General features: G+C 35.7%; 1 long non-coding RNA gene across 1 annotated transcript; it reads left to right on the top strand.

The window, feature by feature from the left end:
- The first annotated feature begins 2223 nt into the window (after positions 1-2223).
- Positions 2224-7449, top strand: LOC108994182. The gene is made up of 3 exons (XR_001996647.2): positions 2224-2583; positions 6267-6577; positions 6677-7449. It is a non-coding gene; the product is annotated as an uncharacterized LOC108994182 (long non-coding RNA).
- Positions 7450-9084: the final 1635 nt, after the last annotated feature.

Here is a 9084-nt window from a genome sequence, read left to right as displayed (position 1 = left end):
CAAATTCGAAACTCACCTCGCATCCCTTCGCACCCAAACCTCAACTTTCTCTGCCTCCTTATGTGGTTCACAGTGCCCGTCTAGTCCGAGGATGGAGGAAAGCAAAGAGATCGTGCGTCCAAATTTTCCAAAAGGAAGAATAGCCATGATCTAAGATGTCTGCGATTGCCGCTTACAAATTGACCGTACACAGCATTCATATTGGTGGTTGGGAAGGCCACGGGTCTTACAAAGGCATTCACATCACTGAACCGGTTTTGCTCACACGTGCATGGTAATTCACTACAACACATGCATTTTTATCGCGAGTCCAACTCATGGCAAATATATCAAAAACTGCAGCAAAAAGCATTTTTCCACCAAATTCGATTTCCATCGTAGGTCAAACGAGGCAAAAAAATGGTCTCAAATGCCTTAGATTTCGCCTCAAATAGGTGCTCGGAGAATAAACCCATTGTTGCAACCAAATTTCTTGCAGCTTATGTGAACATGAATTCCTCACAAAAGCATTTGCTGAACTAGCAAAATTGGTGGAAAAAGATTGTCCATTTCCTGCGTTAATTAGTGTCGTCGTATGGTTTTATGATTTTTCTGCAGTTTTGGTTCTATCGACAAAAATGTATTTATACAAACTGAAGTTTTTCCAGCTTTTCTGCAGTTTTTGGTTTTGTCAGCAAAAAGGTTTCTCTTTCTACAAAATTGCCTTATTTATCATTTGCTGAAGAATTCGGTAGTTAGAGCACTCCCAATGATTTTTTATCTTATCTTTTAAAATATATCATTAAAATTAATTTTTTTCTATTTTACATACTAATTTTTATAATATGTCATCCATCAATTTATCTATTTTTTTATATTATTTAAATATTCTTTTTTTATTCTTTTTAAATATTTTATTTCTACCAATAAATTTACAACATCTATATTTTTTTTATATTTGCAATTTATATTTATATATAATGTAAAATAATTCAGTCTTATATACATAAAACAAAAATATATAAGTCAAATAAAAATTAAAAATAAAATCAAATATGAAAATTTGGTTTAAAAATAATTCTAAGATATTTTTTAGAAAAAAATGAAATATATGTATTTTAAATGATGAACAATAAAAAGAATTTACTTATATGATAAAAATTAAAGTAAATAAAAATGAGGGAGAAAATGAAATATCAACAATAAAAAAATTTTACAGGATAAACAAAACCCGCTACATGTAGCGGGATACTGTAACTAAATGTATTTTACAATTCATTTTACATAATCGGATTAAGCTTCTTTTTGAAATAATTCTTCAAATTATTTATATTTTTTTGTATAATACAAATTTCATTAGTAGTGTTCTAACAACTTGAAATACTTGAGAATCTCTTTAAATTTCCTGCAGTTTTGCAGCCCTCGAAATTGGGTAAGTTCTTTTGAATTTTTTTTTTTTTTTTTCCACCAATAACCATTTGTTCTTCAGAAGCTGCAATTGGGCTGGCTTTTTAAACTACTATTTATTCATTGGTATGAATTGAATTTCTGAAACTGCAACTGGAAATTTAAGTTCAACTGGGTATTCTCAAAGCTGTAGCTAATATCTTCTCTGTCATTGTAATCCCAATCTTCACTTGTAATTAACTAAAATCCAGTTCATAAAAGTCATAAAACAATCAAACCCACTAACCGAAAAATCAACGTTAATGAGATAAGATGATACAAACCCAAATGAGGCATGGGTGGGAATTATTGACATTGTCGCTAAAGCAGAGCATCCCAAATCTTCGTGCTAAATAAAAAAGATCAAAAAGGGAACAAGATTTAAGCAAAGTTCATTGAAAACATTTTGAAAAATAAATGGGAAAGAAAATTACTTTCATGGAGACCTAGATTCACACCCCAACCTTGAGTCTCCTTCCATGAAGGCGAAGGTTTATAGGTCGTGCAAGGACCCTCCCCTCTTGCTATCAACTACATTTTAGCCATGCATGGAGCTGTCGAATATCGGCAAGAGATAGTAAACACTTGCAGACTAAAAAAAAGAGATCGTAAATAATAGCATTTAGGAAATTTATTTCATAGACAAATACTTGCAGCCTTGAAGGTGAAGACGACAGAGACATCGAGTTTGAGAGGGGGAAAATACTTGGTGAAAATGTAAAATTTGGATGGATACTTTAATAAGCACCAAAAAGTTCTCAGGTCTATTTCGTATTTCCACATACTAATTCGCGTAAAAGAAATCTGCGGCAAATGGGCATATGTGTTGTTGTGTAAGTCCCTTCGTATACTCCTGTGTCCAAGCATCAGTACTCTGTCTTCTCAGTTTGGGTAGAGATTCCCCTGCCCCTGCCCTAAAGTTAATGTCCGTAGGGAACCCTTGTGCAGGGAGTGGAGATTTTCAAAATCTCATAAACAATGGTCAATTTTGGCATCTTATATGGCACTTTCAACTACAAATACATCATGCCGAAAGCCCTCAAACCCATTACTCCAATACCCCGGCACCTTTACTGTAGCCCAATCCCCAGATCTAAGCACAGAGGCCGTTGGTCTCATACTGTGACCACAACGGCTCCAAGGACGCGCGCCTTCTCTGTATGTGAAAATTTTCTATCCGCATTAATGCTGTGCATTGGTTTTCACGCGTGCATTAGCTGATCATTGTGTTTCATGGAATTAATAGAAACCAAGTATAGTCGAAAATCATAGGTTGCAGAAACTCTGTTTTCATGCGATGCCCTGAAGAAAACAAATATCATCTTGTAGTTTTTATTACTTACTGCTGGTGGCCTTAGGTGGTGGCCTTACTTGGTTTCTATTAGCAAGTTTTTCCCTTTTAGCAAGTTTAAAGTTTTTATTACTTACTGCTGGTGGCCTTAGGTGGTCATTGTTTGAGTAGTTTCTTCATTTTGTATGACTTGCTAATTGATATTAGATCTGACTGCCATGCCAAATTAGTGTATATAATGTTTGAAGGTTCATAATATTTAAGTTAGAAAATAAGTATCCATCTTGAGCACCCCTCTGTTCATGACCAGTGGAAGTAGGTTTGGACATTCTCGCACCCTTCTACTACTAGAATTCAAGCACTAGTTTTCATCCATGCTCTCTCTGAAAAAATTAGTTCAAACTCATCTTGTGTGGTTGAGTGCTGCCCTGGTTCTTATTGTGAATATATTTAACTATTTGACAAAAGAAGCTCCATCATTTCTAAAGCGTATCAATAGGAGCAACTTGTGCCATCTTAGCTACCTGAAGCATCCATGATACACTATCATTACATAAAGTTACATATATCAGTCAACTCACAAGAAGTTTGATCAGAATATCAATTGTGAAATAACGACTTTTTTCATGTAGCAAGATGATGAAATATATTATAGAAGCAGTAGAACCATGTGCATTTCTCTGTATAAAGACAATCATAAATCATCTAGGAGAATGTATTGGTAGGTTCAGCTGTCTAGAAAATCATCTAGGAGACTATAAGACAAAGGATACAAGATATCTTCCGGCATTGGAAAGTGGTTGATTTTGACTCGTAGAATAGATAGTTTATCCATGACTGGCTTTTAGGATGTTGGTGGAGTAATATAGGTAATAAAAATTATAAGAAGAAGAAACTGGAAGTACATAGGTTGTCTACAATTGATCTAGCTAAACAATGGCTGACATGGTCATTTCTCATGCCTTCCATTATTTTCCCGATATGTTGCATCTCACTTATCTTGCTTCCTATTAAATCAGACATAAACTATGGCTGACATTAACACATGCACACATGTAGACAATGGCCAAACCATATGTTAATATGACTTTGTACTGGGAAAATATGTACTAAAGCCACATAAGGACTACCAGTCTGTTGTTAACACAAGCAATGCAGTTAAGCTGTGACACTATCTCAATTATTAGGATCAAAATTTGCATGAAAGTGGTTTAACTTGAAAAAAGTTGTGCATACTTTGCAATTCCTGGGCTATATTAGCTTCACTAACTTGACTAATTTCAAACAGATTATTGTGATGTGATCTGTTTGAATGATCACGCCTTATTCCATGTGAACCTGATAAAACCAGATCAGTTATATTAACTGCATTTTATCATACCTGGTAGGAAACATTGAACTGCTACAACATAGATGATGAGAGATCAACAGTCTCAATCATCTAGTTCTAACATCCATAGATTACAGAGCATAATAGGAACTACTTAAAATATTCATAACACAGCCATAGCCGCTCCCTTATTGTTGCTATTAGCCAGTCATTCCATTCTTCACCATCTAAACAAATCTCCTTAGCTTACAGCATTGGTCTTGTATCCTACAATTTTCATTGTACCCGTTATCACATAGTTTTAAATAAACAGTGCAAATCCTTTTTGAAATAACTACTTGAATTCCTTACTCATATCGAATTAACATCTTTAACTCGAGAACAGGTCTCAGTCAGCACTAATACCTATTTATACGTATTTAAATGTATATACATGTTTATATGCATATGTGCATAATAAGATACTATACACGTTTGTATGTATCAAAATCAGGGGTAATTATCCATTTTGAAAGTAAAATTCTTCATATTTCAAGGTTAACTGCCTCCCAAAAGTGTTTTCATAATTCTTTTTTTTTAAATGTATGCCATAATTTTCTTTTTCAGTACTTACATTTTAAAGTTCATGAGAACCTCTCTCTTGCTCTAAGCTCGCTTGACTTGAACAAAGACCTTAACTTTGTTGCTGTCCCAACTGCCTTCTCTTTTTTTTTTTCATGGGAGTTAATTTTTGCATCCTTATAACTACCAGTTGCCTGATAGTAACAACATCAATATTAGGTCACCCTTGAAGCATGAAACAGGTCACCCTTCACAGCACAGATACTACATTCTTCACAGCCAAACAGCTTTCCAGTCCTTTTTTTTATTCTTTATTGTTTTTATATGTACCTTTTTAATTAGTTTATATTAAGCTTAATACACTTTGGTCTTTTCTGTTCTGATAGCGGTACTACTTACGCTCCTCGCTTACATATTGTCCATCTCAACAAGTATGAACTATTTGACTCCATACCCATTACCTTTATTATTTCTTTGTAATAAATTTTCTGACAGTACCCAATTATCATGACTGCTATAATGCCAAACAGATTTTGCATTGCTAGTCTTGCTATGTTGTTTTTCATGCATGAACTTTTTTTTTTTTTTTTTTTTCTACTTCAATGTTGGCTGCTTTGTTTGCTTATTACAAACAAAATGAATGATCCAAAACCTGCTTTGCATACTCGAGTTTATCGATGCTGTTGATCTATTTGACAAGAATCTGGTGATGTTGTCATAATTTTTTCCTCCAAGATGTCTTCACTTCAGTAGTAGTTTCACATGAAAGTAGGTTCAACTATCACCACTGCAGTAGTAGTTTCAGATGAAAGTAGGTTCACATATAGTAGTAGTTTTTAGTTGTGGCTATAAAAACAAAGGTCGGCCTGACAGTACCCAATTATCACCACTGCCAAAGCTTGATAAGCTGACGGCTGTCGTAATAACCCTTGACTGACCTTGGCACCAATTAAAAAACTTTTTCTAAGAGACCAGTTTTATTTTTAAAAGGTAATTTTTATTTCTGTAAAAAATATTCAGCTTTTTCATAAACATTCAAAACATTCTTTTAAATGTTTAACCACTAGAAAGGGATATCAAGGTGGTGGGTATGCAGGCAGCCTTCGATTCCTGTTTTTATTCCTTACATATTTTTATATGTACTTTTGAATTAGTTTATATTAAGCTTAATACACTTTTGACTTTGTTGTTCTAATAGCGGTACTACTTACGCCCTTCTCCATCTGCGTGCATCGCAATGGGTATGAGTAGACTTTCACTCCACACCCATTACTTGTATTAGTTCTTTATAATACATTTTATGATTTCGGTACCACCTGCTATGTTGTTTTTATATATCTGCCTTAGTTTTTTTAGGCATGCATACTTGAATGTGGCTGCTTTCATGAGTAAACTTATGTCTAGTAAAATAGAGGGGATGTAATGTGACTGGTCTTAGAAAATGTGGCCTAATATGACCTTTTTTTTTTCCTTTATAATGGATGACTGTCGACTTGATTTTACCTATTCTAGATACCCTCTCCATATTTCTATTTTTATTATCTACCCTACCAAAAGAACTGTCCAAATTGACATGAGGTTATAATTTTGGATATCTTACGAACAATTACTTGCATTGTCATTTTATCACTTTCTTAGCTATTAAACATGGATGATCAGGAAAACACGAGTCATGATTGTGAAATTTGGGGCGATGGCATGGAGGAGGTATTCATTGACATGCTTTACTAGGACGCCCTTCATGGTAGATTAAGGACTGACAAGATCACAAGTAGGAAGCATACATCTTATGTTGAGCGGCTCACCGCTGTTGATGTGCGGGTGTTTGACGCGAGCTAGATTCGAGACAAAATCCAGAGGTTAAAGGCCCAACATCTGTTTACCGATCTAGTGAGCCAAATCGGGATGGGTTGGGATCCCAACATGAAGACGATAATGGAGAGCGATGAAGCCTGGGAAATGCCATTAGGGTAAAAATAAACTTACTAAGCATATTTATTTCACCAAACAACAAGTTTTTTCACTACAGAATTTATTATTGACATGTGTGTATATTATGGAACTGTTAGGTTAAATCGAAATGGGAAAGGTTTCGTACATTCGGCTGCCCAAAGCACGAGGAGTTGTGCACCATATTCGGCGCTTTTGTTACATACGGGACTATGCAACACGCGTCAACATAACTGCCCCCAGATAGTGACGACGAGCGGCAGCTTGATTCAAAGATGCAAGCTCGGCGCCCTCCCACATTGGGCAATCGACAAGGATTGCGCATTGAGATTGATGACATGGATGAGTTGATGGGGATGGGGTCATCTTCAGGCGGTGTATCGACACATTTATCACGTAGGCAAAAGAAGAAAATGAGCCAGCTCGATCAAGAGATTTCTACAGCCCTCGAGGAGGTGAAATGCATGCAGATCGCATGACGTAAGCGGTATGAGGAGGCTGGTGCTATGTCTTCAATGAAGCGCAGCAGAGGATCAGAGTCTACTGAGGGTAGCGATGGGACTTACGATCCGACACGTCATTTTATAAAATTGCTCAACGAGATTTTCCCAAGACTGGAGGGGCCAGTGTGGTATCGTGTAGTGAAGGAGTTACTTGATCTAAATGCAGCAAGCCTTCTTGTCGATGGACGAAAATGGGAGGGAATTTTGGGTCCGAAACTGTTGAGGAGTCTCTAGGATAATTGTTTTATCCTCTATTATTTTCGTGACTGTTACTTTATTTTTTTCATGAGGCCATATGTATGTTATTGGTAATTGATGAGTTTGTTGAGTTTATGTTATTGCTACGGTATGAAGTTGATGAGTTTATGTTATTGCTAATGTATTAGTTTGATGAGTTTATGTTATTGTTAATTGTGATGTGTTCAACTTTTTCGATGATATGCATTTGGTATTAATGCCATCTTTTTTATTACACAATTTTCTTGACAAGTATATCTTGGATGGTTGGTGAGAACAAGAGTAGAAATATAGTTATGCTTTTTGTATTAAAATATAATATTGGAATTATACAGATTATAATTTTCAATTTTTTTTGCGGACAGTGACTGTGGTCGAGCATAGTAGAACGTGACCATAACATGGATGATGTGAATTGATCAGTAGGAACCTCCTCGATGGACGCAAACCTCGATGCGTACGATATCTTTCCTGATGGGGGTGCGAGTGATAGCAGTGATGAATTTGTAGAAGACATGATTAATACAATCGAATTCTTTGGGAATCTCAATATTTGAGAGCAACAAAATCTTAAACAACCACAACAAAATTTCGATCTGCAGAGACATCAATTTATTTTGGAAGTTTTGAATGGAAATCTACGGAATTGTCGCGAGTTATTCTGAATGGAGGTTGATGTCTTCCACGCATTATGCAGCTTGTTACGGAATAATGGATTTTTGAGGGATACTAGAAAAGGGCCGACCATCGAGGAATAATTAGGCATGTTCATATCAGTGGTGGTGCTTGGAGAAGAACAACAGGTTGTGGCTTAGCAATTTCAACATTCAACAGAACATACTAACCGATACATATGGGAAGTCACATGGGCCCTGTGTAGGCTTGGGACACATCTTATTCACCCAACACACACATCCGAGGTGCACCCAACAATCGCAGCCAACCCAAGAAGTTATCCTTAGTTTGAGGTAAGTACTTTTTCATACATAATAAATTATTATTCGGATTATAGTAGTTTTGCTTAAATTAATTATTTGAACATACGCAAGCAAAATAAGATGGGTTCTTCGTTTGCAGCAATGCATTGGTGCAATTGATGAGACCATGATCGACGTCATTGTACCTGAAGAGGTACGTGAGGCATTTCGCAACTGGCATGGGTGAATTGCCCAAATGTCTTGTGTGTATGTGACTTAGATATGAAATTCACATTTCTATACACTGGTTGGGAGGGAACCACGCATGACGCACTTATATTCATCGATGCATTAAGTCAAAAACAATTTTCATGGCCACTGGATGGTAAATATTTAATATTATTTAATTGTTTTGTTAAAACAAATTATTAGTCTTTATATGTATTTTGTTACACTTTTGGTAATAGTTGGTAAGTAACTGAGTTTTTTGTTGTTAATGAGTTAACAAAACATTATTATCTAGTTGATTCGGCTTTCCCATGTACTCGGAGATTCATGCCTCCAATCCCAAAGAAAGATATCATAGAAGTGACCATCAGGGTCAACGAGGATTTAGAAGCTATAAGGATTATTTTAATTATCTTCATTCAACTATTTGTAACATAATAGAACATACATTTTGAGTCTTAAAATCACGGTTTAAAATTTTAAGATTCATGTCTGTGTATTCAGTTAGGAGGCAAGGGCTCCTGATCACTATATGTTGTATGTTACACAATTTTATTAGAATGACGACATCAAACGACTGGTTGTTCAAGCATTGGAGAACCGTGCAGCTCAGTCCTAGCGGCCATGCGGTTGGTGACGTCG

The sequence above is a fragment of the Juglans regia genome, chromosome 2, assembly GCF_001411555.2.
Source record: "Juglans regia cultivar Chandler chromosome 2, Walnut 2.0, whole genome shotgun sequence".
In the NCBI taxonomy this organism is placed as follows: Eukaryota; Viridiplantae; Streptophyta; class Magnoliopsida; order Fagales; family Juglandaceae; genus Juglans; species Juglans regia.
The sequence above is the reverse complement of the archived record's forward strand: the minus strand, read 5'-3'. Positions and strand labels throughout refer to the sequence as shown.